Here is a 16,560-nt window from a genome sequence, read left to right on the forward strand (position 1 = left end):
TTAGATGCATATAAACGGATGGTTCTGTTAGAGTCGCCATAAGTCACAATTAGGTCACGGGTGAGCACAGGGTGCGCCGATGTCTTTTTGGAGGTGTAGGTGTACGTTGCTCACGCTACAAAAATCAGGCTTCTCGAATGAAACTGAAACGTTCGCGGCGAAGAGAACGTGGCCCTGTAGTGGATGCCAAAGGAAAGAGAATCCGGCTGGTCTATACTGATTTAACGTCGGTCTAATTCGAGCGTTCGCGATATTTCTATAGCTATGCCCGTCTATAACGCATAAATAATTACCACTTAGCTCCTTTGTCGTTATGTTGCCACGATCATCCCGTCGCCCCTCTTTGGCCCGGGTTCTCCCCTTTGTCCGCGCAAATCGTTTACGACCATAAGATTTATCGTCGTAGAATGCGTTTGTCGTACGGTTACCGTGCCGGAATCATCATTAAAGATCGATAATTCACGCGTATTATGATGCGCTTGGGCCAACTGATAAACAACGGCTTTACTGCGCAGTGACTCACTGAAGCGTTTTAGTATCGCGCGCTAAAATAGTTGCGCCGATCTTAGCACGTTTCCAATAAACGCAATACAACTTTACGATGTCTCTTGGCCGCAGAATGTCGATCTGCCTTGTCTTGCGACTTGGTACAGATACGTACGTATCGTTCAATATCGTTTTAAACGTCGCGTAAACTAAAACTTTCAATGCTCGCTACTAATAAATTCAAGGAAACGATATACAAAGTGTGGAGGGAGATCCAATAGAAATAAACAACTAAATTTATAACATTCCGGCATTTTAATATTGTTTTGTCAATACAAACAGTTATAAAATTAATTTTTTTTTTTTATTGAACTCAAGAAGTATTATTTCATTTGTAATATAGGTAATTTAAAAGTTCATATTTTCTTTAAGCTGAAATAGGAATTAATATATACATTATTCCCTCTAGGAAGACATTGTTTCATTCACACTTAAAAAACAATATTTTTACTGTTTTTATTAAAAAATAACCTACAAGTGAAAAGTCGATTGATATCTACGTTATCGATGCATATCCTTTTTGACAATTAAAAATATCACTTTTCAATGCTCAATTCTACATACATTTCCATCTTCAGTTCTTAACTAATCAGCACAAATTCCGAATTTACCCAAATTTATCCCGAATGTAATTTTAACGTGATGTGTATCATCTGCCCCTAGATGATTAAAGAGATAAAAATGTTTTATTTTACTAATAATACATTATTATTAACATTTTTATGAGCTTCTTTTTGCGTAATGCAATTTCATCAATCGAAATACTACATTAAATTCATATAGCGTACTATCAGAATATTCGAGATACCATTAAAATATATCGAAAGACCGTTTTAAGATCATTCGCGAAGACCGAACGAATAATGGCGTACGCATAGTGAATAAAAGCGACGATCACGAAAGAGAAAAATTCCGACGATCTCACGCACCGTACCAGAAATAATCGCGTCGGCGAAAAATCGAAGTGGACCTTAAGATAGAGCGCTATTCCGTTATCTTTACGGCTTGGCGATCTCAGTCTGGCGTATGACCACGATCGTGTATTTTGCGCATGCACACATAAGTTTAGAACACGAGGGAACGACCTGGGCACTGTTTCCCGAAGAGCACACAGTCACAGACCTCTTTCCCTCCCGTAAAGTTTTACGACGTCGAGTTATAATTATTTTATTATCGCCGATCGTAAACGATCAAACAGTGAAGGTAATAATATGCAGTAAATACCTTTAATGGACAGTCCAAGTGCCCGAGTGAACGTGTTGAGACGTGGCTGCTATTAAACAGCGGGGCATCGTCGCGCGTTCCTGCAATCGATCGATAGATTTATCTGGTTTTGTCTTCATTTATTTCGCGTGAGGGTATAAAAACGCGAACTTGCTTCGCCGGTCGTGAATGTTGTGTTCCCTGAACCAACCGAGGATTCAGAACCGCATCGACTTTCTTAGAGCTATCAAACTTCATTTTTTTCTCGTTTCCATTTGCATCCCCAATGATGCAAATCTTTAACTTTATTCCTAAGCTAGTATTTTTTATGATGCGATCATTATTTTTATTGAATTCACACATGTAAATCAATCCGAAAATGTAACCATGCTAAAGGTTGTAACCATGTTCAAAGCAGCTGTAAGAAAAGATAACCTTCTCAAATGTACAAGCAATTATGTCCTTTCAACGAGACACTTCAATCGATAGCTACTTGTTGATCCAATCGTTATTGAGGATCGTTAAATATCAATTTAATGCGCTGTGCGTAATTAATCCTCGAGACCGGAACATCTCTGGATTAAATTTGTAATCAATATACCCTATGGACCAAATTATCACACGCTTCGCGTACATGATGTGCGTCTTCAATATCGAAATTGCATCTTCACCCCAGTAGGATAATTGCCTCCGTTTCACATACATAATCCGCACAATTCAGCCAAAGAAATTCTATTACAAAAGCGGATTCGCAATCCACTGAAGAAATTACCAATCGTTAAAAGACTTCTACAATTCGACCGTAGAAATGTATAGTCATAAAATCTAATTACCATCTACTCGTGTGCAAACCACACGTCCACGAGTAAAGTCGTTAGGGCAATTAATTTTTCTTTGGCACGAATAGTAACGAAGGAAAAAAATATGTTATCGCGACTTGTATGTACAACGCAATATGTATAAAGCACGAATTTATTTTGAGAACGATATAAATATAATGGAAAACAATTGTAAATATTCCAGAATATACCGTGGTCATTAGAGGGGTATTAGTCAATAATATCCTATTCTCTGACCTATTTTTCCTTATTTGTTTATTACACGCGGATTACGATGTCCCTGCGAAGAATAAGGCGTACCACTTCGAGAACCCCTGCCGCAGTATTCACAATCACGGATTTGATTTGGCGTCGGTAATATAATGTCGCTAACGAGAGTGTGGTGTAAGGACAAGGGTGGAACGGGAAGGAAAGAGGGTGAAGGAGCGAAAGGAGGATAGCGCGTAATGCCATAATGCCAAACCAACACAGTCCCGCTCGTCAGTATCTTTGATTAGAGACTCTATCCTCCTGATTTGCTTCTAATAAACCCATAAAACCGCCGGGAGATCAGACTCCGCGCGGCGCAACGGCCACGATGATTCAAAGATTCATCGAAGGGAGGAGGGCCACCATACTTATCGATACGTTCAAACGAGATAGCTTAGCTGAAGACGAATAATAAGACGCTCGTAAATTGGCTACGTGGAATTCTCATTCAAATGTACTGTACGAATATAAATATTTATATCCGTACACATTATTAATCTTCTTTTTTGCACAGAATCACAACTCGTTATCTTACTTGCTACTGCACATAATGTGAGTAACGTGCAGTCATAGATATACGAAACGATTCACTAAAATCAGTGGAATTACATTTCTTGTAAAGTAGCGATATATATTGTTTACTGTCGTGTACAGAAGAGCCAAGTCACTCGATTGAAACTTTAATTGTAGGCACGCATGCATCTTGATGTATTCCTTGGTAAAATACGCCCATGGATCCACCGGAGAATACGGTACGGAAATTCATTCGACGTGTCTGACAAACATGTCCGTATTGCAAATTTTCTAGGCAAGAGTTGCCTAGAAGGCAGCGCGTAATCGCCAAATCGGTTAATATACCAAAGTTTTCGCATCATCCGCCTAGCCATCTTCCATCTCTTCGGCTCTTTCCGCGCTTATTAACTCCAGCCGGTGATTTCTGCAGCCAGCGGGAGGCATTCCGGGTGTATATAACGTTGCCTTCGAGCCGTCAACTCGCTCTGCTTGGTTTACATCCTCCAAAGACGCTCGTTCGCGTTCCAAGGATTTGGAACCGGAGAAACAAGTCGAACGTTAAATATTCATATTCAATATCCGCCGCAACTTTCAGAAACAATTCTGTATAAAAACTATTGCATATATATATATGTGTGTGTGTGTGTGTGTGTGTGTGTGTGTGTGTGGGCATTAAAAGTATCTCATCAATACATTAATGAACATTATCGATCGAAGAATATATATGCTACTTGTCTCTGTTCTCGTAGAAAGTTATTCGTTCTTGAAGAAAGTTCAAATAGTGCACAAAGGAAACTCTTTTCGTCGAAGCAATTATTAATTAAGCGCGTCGCGTAATTATAGTGGTCATTACATTAGTTGTCAGCACTGTGACAAACGATATCAGTCAATCAGCCGCTTCCGTTTCCTCTCAAACGAAACTTTCAGCCAATTCCTGCATTTCCTTGCCTTTAACCTCGCGAATCCCACACGATTTTAAGCGGATGAGGCAACGCGAGTAGCGGAAGAAAAGAGGGAAGAATGATACGAGACTTTTCTTTTCCCACTCTTATGTTCCACAACACAAATACCGAGGAGTTAACGAACGCATGGTACTCTCACTCTCGTTGGTACAGTCTTGGCCCACGCGTCATCATAATTACAACGTGCACGCACGCGTGTCCCGTACTGCGTGATCGGCGTGCCAAGTGCGCCTTTACCTCCAGAATCACGTTCATCTGGTGCGATTTGAGACCGATCGCGTTTCGATATATATATATAAAAGTTTAATATTATTAAATTTCACATGCACATTTATTACACAAAAAAATTTACTAAATCTTAACATTTATTTTTTGAAATAATACTAAGTAAACATTTACTCAATAAAAGATGACAGTTAAATCAAATTAATAAGTTTTATACCAAATTAATATATGTTTAGTAAACATTTACTTAGTTATTATTCAAACAAATATTTTTTAAATTTATTTTCTAGTTATGATTATATTTATATTTATATATATTCATGCACATATATAATATGTATATATATTGTATATATATGTGTATATAAAATTAGAATACATAACAATATTTGTCATAAAACTTTTAGACGACGATTTATATATTGATACGTTGAAACGTCGCGGATTGATGACAGAGCTGAGATGGAATTCTTCGATATCGCACTTGTTACAGCTTGCGGTGCACAGATCGGTACAACAACTTATCGGAACGACGTTATGATGTCATGATGACATCATCCGCCGACAGATCTGCTGCCGCTGCATCGAGCAGAACTGGCCGACGCTCCAGACAGGATATTGTCGCGGCGCTCATTCACTAATTGATCCATCGTGGTGTTTTATTTAACACTAACAGCGCGCGGTTCTCAATCTAAAGTGTCGTTGACTTTTTACGTCGCAATTTCACGATAGGATATATTAAAGTTAAGAAACCCTGGCACTTTTCACGTCCAAATTGGAAAACGAACATATAATATTGAACATAATGGAAATCTTAATTTTACATAGAATAAATTTAATTAGACATGCTTTGTGTTATTATAAATATTTTAGACATTATTAGATGCATTTGGATATTATTTATGAACTATCATGTGTAAAATGATTTTTTTTTAAATTAAAATTCATACATCTTTTATCACATTTTATAATTTTACAAAATACTTTTTATTTTAATTAACTCATTTCAAACAGATAATGAAACTTCGTTTACCTTTTTCTTCGGCAATGCACGTAAACTCACTTGAACTCTCAATAAAATATTTTTCGTGAGAGATGCGTAATAAGAATAATGAGAACCGTTTCTTGAGGCAATGGTATTAATTCATAGAGTTCATAATCTATTAGTTATGTTAGCGGGCGAGCCGTTAACGAGTGTAATGGCAGCACACGCTATCTACGTGTCATTTAACTCCGACACCCTCACACCATCGATGATCTCATGTCGTAGCCAACTTGACTTGACTTAATTGTTTGTTATCATTACTGAACGCGTGCTATTGAAATTAATGTTAATCCGTCTCGGTTAACATGTGCGCTCTCATAAAACCTGTTTCCGGTGCATGAAGCGAGCACGCTTGATAGAATTAAGCTACTTGTGCCCTGCCTAAGTGACTCTTCGCAATGAACAGGCAGTTTTTCATAAAGAGGGATGATTCCTAGAATACTTAATTTCTTTACAAGATATCATTCCCGGTATTAACAATGCCGTTCTCGACCGGTGTCGTTGTGTGAATAATCAGCGTTCAATGATCAGATACGCGTTGCATGCATATTATGTTTATGATTAAATAGCTGATACGCGGTAATAATAGTTATTACGTAGAATGTGGAAGAGAGCTCTATTAAATTATAAAATGCGATCTGCATTAGTAGAATTTATTATCATAATCTCGTAAGGAAAAATCGCGCGCGATAAATTTCGAGCGAAATAAACTAGAAAAATTATTGTATTAATTTTATTGTACTAACATACGACCATCATTTGTGAATGGAGAAATTACAAACACGATGATTTGTCATCCAATATTTCATGCACTCCTATGCAATTTAATCGATATCTTAATGACCGACCTCGACTCGAAACAAATATATATATTAAACCCAACATATCGATATGGTCGCCAAGTGCACAATCCAGTACGCGAACCATGCAACTCTCAGATAAGATCGAACAAAGTATTAGAAATTATCAGCAATAAAAACAGCAAGTACTGCTCATTATCCTACACATGATCGAATCTTCCTTTTTTCTGCATCCTTACCGGAAAATCCAAAGCCCGTGAACATGAAGTTATTTATCGTGAAGCATATACTCCGAGATGGAATGAAGAGTCAATTAAGAATTCTTCATTAAATTCCCGTAGCTATCTGTAATTACTGGATCATTAATGAGAGCAACCGAGTATGGTATCTGAAGAAAGGAAAGATTGTAGATTATTACCAGAGATGCATCGTGATGTAAGTTATGAATTAATATCACGATAGGTATTATCTCTGAAAAACCTTCGCTGGCTAAAGCGTCGTAAAACGTAGGCACGTATTGCGCGATTATTGATTTATAAGAATTAGCATTACCAATGATTTTTTTTTCCTTTTCAACGCAGCTTTTCAAAATAACGTAAACGTGAAAACGTAGGTATGGGTACGGAGTTATATTCATCGCGATAATTCCGCTTGCGGCGACCTTTATCAGTCCTCGCGGCATTGTATCGAAAGATAATGGATCGCCTTCGCGGTCTTTTCCAAGTCCGTTAAACGGCTCATCATGAATTTCACAGGCCGTTCGGGCAATCTGTAATAATATCGATCAGCGGAGTAGACACATGTGGACTATCAGCCATATCTGGACCGTGCCCGATTCGTAATAAACTGCGATCAGCAGCTATCTATGGTCGCTGCGAACGTAACTATATGAGTATGTATACGCGAGAGCCGGTTTCCAGTCGGTGGACAAAAGTGTATTATTGCGTCACATTATCTATTGTCGCTATTATGTCACTGTGAAATCCATTATTGCGAGAATGATCTTATAATTCGAAGTCTTGACAAATTGGAAGCGGATAAAGATGATTAATTTTATCATCGGGAATAATATCTCTATCTCGAGAGATTGCGAAAGTATTGTTGACATTACATGGACATTTTATTCGTGAATCAGAAAGCTTCATAAATTAAAATGCATTTCCAAACATATCTGAAAATGTTGTTTATTTATGGAACTTGCGTATTTGAATAGATCGTTACACGAGGCATTTACGGTCATATAACGCGAAAGCCAATTTTGGCAGCTCGGAAATAAATTATCGCGATGTGTAAAAGCTCGCTATAAAGGTAGCTGTTATTTTTAAAGCGACAAATTGTACCGTGCAGCTTGTATAATAAGACAGCATCTGGTTATTTAAAAAAAAAAGAAATCGATAAATGATTATTTTAAAGGATTCGCCAAAAGAAAATGTGTAGCTAATTGCGATTACGCGAGCGAAAACGAGCTGTGGTGAATTAAAAATGTGCTCTGCATGAAAAATCACACTATTTCCATAATAGTATCTTCTATTCTCGTGAAAAATTACTGTAAGTAGAGAGAAACGTATTTTTCGAGAGAGTCCTTTGCCAGGGAGAAATTATATAAATCTGGACTATTGCGTCGCGCAAGATCGAATGATGATGCTTTCGTAGGTCGGTGAGTTATTGCCTGCAGGTCAACGACCACATTATGTCCTGCCTCACTAGCTACATTGAATTAGTATCGTTTATCGTCAATCAATGAGAGGAAGTCGAATGACCAGGCAGAGCCTCGGATTAGTAGTAATTTTTTTCAATTCAGCCAATATTCACTAACGAGTGGGCTTTAAATTTTATTACAAGATTATTCACCTTATCTAACGATAACTAAAATGAGAGAGAGAGAGAGAGAGAGAGAGCTAGAGATTTATCATCAATAAATTTAAACATAAATAATAAATAAGTAATTTAAACGTAAATGGATAACAAATGAAACATATACGCATTTCACTTTGGATGACAAAGGTTACTTGTTTCTTCGGTTAAAGATCGTATGCTACACATAAACCCGATTCTTAACGAATCTTCTCGCGGTTAAGGCAGTCATCATAGATTACACGGAACGGAGAGCACTTTGCTCCCATTCTTGCATTTTGATCTCTCTCCTTTTCCGTCAGTGACGCGCTGGTAATACTTTCGAGTATGCCGCCGGTTGTACAGCACAGAACTAAAAGTGTATAGACAAAGGTTATAGATTGATTCTATGAATTTGTTTTAATACCCGGGTATTAGGGATCATTAAATCTGGCATGACCGAACCGGTCGCTCTCTTATGACCATGAGGATCATAAGTCTGTGGTTACGGTCGATCGTCATTCAACGATAACACTGCTAGGTCGGTCTCGAGATTGGCCTGGTCTAATTCAAAGATAATTCTCGCTCTTTCTTAAACTCGGATTTGATGGCGATTTAATGCAAAAAGCGGAGATCGAACAATTAAACAACAATTAAAGTGTTACAGTAGAAAAAAAAAGCATTTTTATATTAGTAAATATGTATTAAGAGGTAATGTATAGTCACCCGGCTAAATAAAACTATACTTTCCTGTGATTTTGGATTTATAAGAAAATTTAAAAATACCGTCCTTTCAAAGTACTTAAAGTTACAGTGGCTCGAGATCTTTGTCGCACTAAAATACTCAACGTTAAACGCTTGATAATCTATTAATAAATCCTCGTATACGAGTGACGGCGAGAAGATCTGCGAAAGGCGACGGTGGAACTTTCCTCCACCGTAAGTGAAGCGTACGAGAATTCGGCGGTGCCTGCAAAAGTGGCAAGTAACGACTGCCGTCAGAAACGCGACAGACTGTTGTGCGTCAAGCGTGCTCGTAACAGGCGCTTCGTGAAGCGCTTGTTACGATCCGGTCTTGTCCTGATACACGTTGCATTTAGTCAGGACCACCCCGTGGTCCGCGAACGTTTCTACCCACGCAGGCAAGGGCCGTCCCGACGCTGTGGATATTTATACAGCTATTGTCCCCGAATCCAGCGTCGATAACTCAGCCTAATTACACCGAGAGCAGGACATATTGTACTCGCTGAGAGAAAGATGACGGTCACGAAATAAAGATTTATCATAATTGTAACAGAAGTACGGTGCGTGCCACGATGATAGCGAGATGCAATTTGTGAGAGTAAAATCGTTGACACTTTATGAATATTAATCGATAACCATCGATTAACATCTTATTCAGTTTCTACAGTGCATTAGTGTTACGTTTGCGTGCTTTACATGTTATATACGTACCTTTTTTATTTCTCCTTAAGTCCTGATTTAAGAAAAATTATGTAACACGTGCGTTCGAACAGAGTATTTAAAACAATTTAATTTATATTATTTGTTAAAAAAAAAAAATTCTTACAGTACGATATAATTATGGGACGACATAATTTATTCTATGAAAATTCGAACAGATTCGAAAAACTGAAAGATATTCGGAGCGTCTAATGAAATATCCAACGTATTATTATACATGAAATAGGATGCTCTAATAATGCATCATCACGCACGTACGCACACGATACTTTCATACGTGTCATGCTGGTAGGCAAACGAATGAATGAAATGCAGTAACAAGGCAGCGAAGGCGAGGAAAGGAGAAACGACGGCTGCGACTGTAAATAACGGCTTCTATAAAATAAATGTAACGGCTCGTTCGATAGCAAAAGGCTAATGAGAATAGGTGCGTGCGAATGCCGAGAGACAACGCCCCAATTAACATAACGCATCATGCGGAGACTTTTATTTATTTATATTCGCCTCTGGAGGGGAGAGAGAGAGAGAGAGAGAGAGAGGGGCGGGGGAGGAGGCAAGCTGAGTTTTATTTATGGCCTATCAGGTTAATTAATAACGCACGAGTCTGTCGTCTATGCCTCTCGTTCTCGTTCTGTCATCGCGAGCCTCTCTTTCTCGCTCCGACCGGGACTTGGCGTGTGTATGGCGAATGGCGTGGAAAAATTAATTCGGTCATTAACGAATCGCATTCGTAATAGCGCGACTCGTGCCCGCCGAGTCCCTCGGGAGCAGGATGAGAAAGGATGAGCGCGGTCCCGCAGGTATTCCGGGAAATATCGATTAATCAAACGAAGGGCGAGCACTTCGCAATCAGTGTTAACAAAGTTTAACGAGCTTCCTGTTATCGTGCGCCGCGATAAGTATGCTTCGTGGATATCAGCCCTTGATAAACGCAATTGCAAATACGGGCGATACGAGTTAGCAGCGTCGTTATTTGTGGATTCAGTGCCGCTAACGTGGCGTTATTTTCAACGACCGGTCGTCAGCCTCTAACGCAGCGTTGTTACTAATCTGGATACACCGCGAGTGGAGAGAGGCTGCGATCCTGCGGAGGAAAACTTCGAATTCAACACGTGCAGCTAATACGGGAGATGTTTTACGACGCCGAGCTTTCGTGCGCGACGACCTTCAGAAACGTGCTAGGTCAGGTTATTAAGAGGGCACGAGAGGACTCTTGTTTTATAGAGCCTCGAGACGTTTAAAGAAGATGGTATCCTTCGGCGGTGGAAGGTCAGCCGAATTCAAACGACCGTCTCTCTCGGAGGATCTTTCTTTCTCGGGAAGCAGACCGATCGTGTTACACCGGTCTTTCGGGGACCTGTGCGCTAGTAATTATCCCTCCCCCTAACTATAAAGACACTTCGGATCGCGTTACACTGTTGGTTCTTACAATTAGTGAAGACATCGTCTTTTTGGCCGGCGATATAAATTATTTCTAGTCTGGTTCTTTCTAATTTTATACGTTCGGGAAAGTACAGATCCGTATCAAATGTAGCTTAATTGCGAGCGTTATCGCAAGTAAAATGAGACTTAATGTAAGAATACATTTAATTATCAAATGCAAACGTATATATTATCGGTGTCCCTCCAACGATACGCCTTTAGGTCGTCGCAACAACCGCTAACCGTTGTAGTCACGCGAGTATAACGTTTGCCTATCGTGAACACACAACGCTGCCATAAAAGATCTCGATACATTAACATACGTGATTACCAGCAGATATTTCCGTGACCCGGCCGCCAGTACTTCTTATCGTACTTCCGCCGAACGGTACAAAACCATCGGAAATGTACATCATTGCGTCGCAGATCGTGTTTACAACATTGTGCATGCGCAACGTACGTTGTATATATATATATATACGCCGAACACAATGGAGTATAGCCGTCGGCTCTGAGCGATTCTTTCGCGATTCCCTTTCTTCCTTCCTCTCCCTTCTCCTTCTCTCTTTCTACGGAGTCTCAGTATAATGTTTTATAGCGGCGATCAGCCGTAGAAGTATGAAGTGTCGATAGAGCGAGGCAGAAGCGAAGAGCGGCGAAGATCAAAGGACCCATAGAGGCCGCGTGGTAGCTCGGGGGACAGGGGGGTGGGGCAGGGGGGACAGGGGGAGTCCCTCCTCTTCCCTTCTACATCTCACTTTCGTCCCTCGCCGCGCCGTCTTCCTCTTCTCTTTCGCGCCGCCACGCTCTTCTTCGTCGACTGATCTCCGCTGACTGTCTCTCTCTCTCTCTCTCTCTCTCTCTCTCTCTCTCTCTCTCTCTCTCTCTCTCTCTCTCTGTCTCGTTCCGTTCGACCAACGCTCTCTTCCCTACAGTCCGAGCGAATGGTTTCTACGTTTGCTGCAAGTCTTTCTTCGTTTGCTCTTGATCCTCCATCTCTCCTCCATCTCCTCAATCTCCTCTTCCTCGTCTGCCTTCCTCCTCTTCCTCCATGATTGGCGCTGGCTTCATGACGATTCTGTGATTTTCTTCGGCGCCCGAGACTGGCGAATCGTATTTTCTGAATACCGCCGAGAGTCCCACGCTGAAGATATTGAAACCCACGTTACGAGAAGATGATGGAAACGGCGAGCCTTGGAAACGTGAAGCGCAAAAAGGATTGAAAGACTATCGGGAGATCGGCATTTAGATGCGTCGGTTTCAAATGTAAGGTTTAATTTGAAATTTACAGAGTTGATTACTTATTTCTCATTTTCTCTATGGATAAAATGATATTGTACAAGAAAATTGTATAAGTTCTTATTAAAGTTCTTATATAATTGAGCGACTTTATAACGCAAGATGTGCGTTAGATATAAAATCGCGTTCTCCGTTACTTCAAATGTTCCTTAGATTTTCACAAATATACGAATTACAGCATAATCCAATCGTTGCTTTCCCAATGACGTTGTATAAAAAATGATAGAACTAACTACTTTTGTCGTATGTTGTAAAGAATACTTTTAGAATACTTTTCACTACTACTGGACTCAAAGCTGGATTAAAGGAATAATTAATTGAGTAACCGCGTAGTAATAATCCCGTCAAGTAAGATGCGACTTCTCGCCAATGAGTGGCGATGAAAAAACAGTTGATGACGCGACCGAGCGTTGTCTCTCGTTATTCCGTTTCGAATACAGATCTTCGAGTCAAGTCGAGTTTCCTTTGTTACGCTTACGAGTACATTTTGGCGCAATATTCAATAAATAAAAATCACAATTCGGCTCTCCATGAGCGATCCAGCGCGCGATGGTATGACATATCAGCTGGTTATTGTCATCGACAGACCCGCCGGATTGCTCGGAGACCCGCTTGGGGACTTTGATGAGTCAGCCTACTGAGCGGCGTTCTGCTAATTTTTCAATTTATTCCTCCAATTACGGCGAAGTGCGCGATATGCCGACAATTGGCCGCTATTAGTTTCGAAACGCGAAGATTCGGAGCTTCCGCTGGCGAAAAAAAAAAAAAAAAAAAAATCCGCGCGCGCGTCTCGGCTGCGCCGCCGACTGTGCGCGCCTCGGCGCTTCCATTCGTGCTGATCATCGCCGTTGTCTCGGACGATGCCGTTAATACGCGAATAAGAAATTAAGAGGGCGGGTCCCTCTGTTTATATGATCTTATTGGGAAAGAACTTAACGTCGCCTAAATACCCGCCCCCCCTGGAAATTTACGTTCTCGTTACTAATCGCACCTGCGACATTTGTCGATCCGATTATGTTAACTTCAATGTTACTTTCTTTATACGTCGGAGTTATCATAATAAGAGCATATTTACGAGGGGGGGGGAGGGGGGGGAGTGGATCTTAAAGTCTATCTCCGATGTTACGAGCATGGACGGTAATTCTGTATGCGATGTCCAGATTATCACATGCTTCTTCAGAGCGGCTTGATGAATTTCGACAAGATAAAATTAATTATCAATTTCATGTAATCGCGCGTATCGTATACGGAACAACTCCATCATTAAACACTCACCGTCGGTCATGTTATAAATATATTAGAACATTTTCATATAGAATCATGCGATTAATTAGATAGAAGCTTCCTCTTCGCGTATAGGATATACATAATTATTAAGTCTCTACCCGAGCGCCGTACCGAAGCGGCAGCACCGAACTGAAGACAGCGTATGTTAATATTTCGTAAATTGATTTATTCCACGAGATTTAACGTTTCTAACGCCGGCTAACGAGACAACTATAATTTGTCGCGAAAAACGGACTAACGAGCCGACCCGCCATTCCCCGCAATTAGCCGCGCGCGTAAACGCAACTCCGGCCGGACAAAGGATTGCGAATACACTTGCGCGCGATGATGAGAAGGCGTCTCTAGCGTCGCGATCGCATAAATCAACGCAAAAACGGAGAGCCGCTGCGAGGGAGTCGGTGAGGACGCGAGAGGGAAAAGGGTCAGGCCGCCAGCCCCGGTCAGGTAACCCACCCAGGTATATAACCCGGGCGGGTTCTGGAAAACATTGACGCGCGACAAGAGGCAACGCACCCGTCCCGCCGATGACACAGCGGCGCACGTGCGCACAGAGAGTAGTCGTGTATAAATAATACAAGACGCGGACAAAGATGCCGCCCTCCCGGCCATTTGTTTAAATTAAAATTATCCTTGCGCGGCGGAGAGGCGAGAGAGGTGCCCGTGAGAGGTACCCGGGGCACGCGTGTCGCCGCGCGCCGCACACGATCGCGCACACGCGGGCCTTTTATTATGATTGTTAATGGTCGGTTGGTCGTACGTTAGGCGCGGGCCCGCAGAAAGAGAGCGCGGATATACACGGTCGAGTTTTGCGAGGGTGTCTCACCGTGTGTGCGTATGCATACGTGTGCGTACGTGGTTGAAGATGCCTGCGTGCGGATGTAAGAACAGGCAGAATTTTTTTGCCCGGTCCTACGAGTTGCTGGTCAACGTCTCTGATACTTCACTTAAGGCTGTGGCAGAAGAACGTAAGCGGTAAGACATAAGTAAATTAAACATTTTGGATTAGCCACCGCTTACGTTATTGCCTTACGTTCTCTATTGTGATTGATAGGTTCATTTTAACCGACGTCTACAATGAGATTTTAAGATACACTTGCTAAGCTCGAATCGTAAGAAATCAACTAATCACAGTCGAGTGTGAGAAGAGTAATGTCAATTTTTTACCGCATAAGGTTTGAAGCTTAAATTTTACGCCTTGAAATCTGATTGTAAACGTGGGGTTTTATTGATTTATGTTTTTCTGTGTGCTCTTTTCTCATTGATACATAGAATTCATACTTTTCCGCACGTCGATTTGAAATTAGTTTCAGGAAACGTAACGATAGATTCGTAATCTTTCAGTCTTCATTTCACTTTATTGTTAAGTTATAAATTTAAAAAAATATTAAAAAATTATAAGATATCGGTCGTCAGATTTCGTCAGATGTGAACGTATTCACAGCTTCGAGTTTAGTGTTCGAGATACGAGAATGGATTTATTGGAGATTCGGTGACGTAAAGGTGAGACCGAGCGTTAGGATTAGAAACCAGTGTGAGCCAGAGGGTCGAAATAGAATCATCAAGAATACCAAGCGTGTCGCGGTCTTAAATCTGCTGCCCGATACCGATCTCACTTCTATCGATAGCCTTATGAGCTGGATTCTGAAAACGTGATTCGTCGGTAACCGTACGAGGATCGTTATAGACGTCCTGTCGATTTCGTCCGCAGCTAATTGAACGTTTTCTCACGTGAGAGAACAAATGAGAGGGAAAGCAGGACGACCCGGCGACATTATTCGAGCTCTCGTTCGTAACGATCGCAATCGGCGATCTACTTACATCTGTACGAACTAATCTTCCAATTAGCACAGCAGTAGCTACGTCTTTTTAGCTCGATAAAATTAAATTAATAATAGCCACGGTGTACGGCGCATCTTTCCACTAAGTATCTACCTCGACGTTATTAGCTTTAGAACAGAAAATAGTCGGACTGTTACTAATTAATGTTACGAGGAAGTGAGCCAGTAGATCCATTTGTGACTTATGAAAACTATATTCCATATCTGCTACGTGTATAGACATTAAAATCGCCGGCTTAAAAATATCATGTGTTTTTTTATAATCATTAAATCTAATGATTATAAATAATATATAATATAATTAAATATTTCAATAAAAAAAGCAATTAAAATAGAGCAATGACATAAAGTAAATGATGAATCGTAATGAATGATTTTTCATTCACGAAAAGAAATATAAGAATATTAAAGAAATGCAAACTTTATTCACATGCGAGAATATGTTTGTCTCGTATGAACAAAGCCCTCATCTCGAGGGCAAGACCGACAGGTAACAAAGCGCGAAGGATAATTGCGATCATAATTCTCATGTCACGTTAACGGGGGTACTTTATTGTACGGGCGCTCGGCAATGTTAAAAAAATTACACTTGACACGTCCGTGACAGTGCGGCCAAAAGTGTCGCGCGAAGACGATTCGTACATTCGCTTGTGTACATACGCCCGAATATATCTTCAGCGAAGGTAACGACTTGTGGATCTTGAGATAAGACTCTTTATCGCTATTAAAGAAACTCGTAAAGAGTCGCGAAGGTCTTTTCTTTGAAAAGCAAAAAGGTATCAGCGGACTCATTTTGTCTAGGATTTTGCCATGCAACACTGATGTTGTAAGTGAGCTAGTAACTCGAACAATGTACAAAGAAAATTGTATTAATAAAAAATGTTTATGTCTATTTTGTATATTATGAATAAAATTTGTTGGCAAAAGATACATACCTATATATGTACACACACACACACACACACACACACACACACACACACACACACACACACACACACACACACACACACACATATATATATATATATATAT

Source organism: Trachymyrmex septentrionalis, unplaced genomic scaffold, assembly GCF_001594115.1.
Source record: "Trachymyrmex septentrionalis isolate Tsep2-gDNA-1 unplaced genomic scaffold, Tsep1.0 scaffold14, whole genome shotgun sequence".
NCBI classification, from domain to species: domain Eukaryota; kingdom Metazoa; phylum Arthropoda; class Insecta; order Hymenoptera; family Formicidae; genus Trachymyrmex; species Trachymyrmex septentrionalis.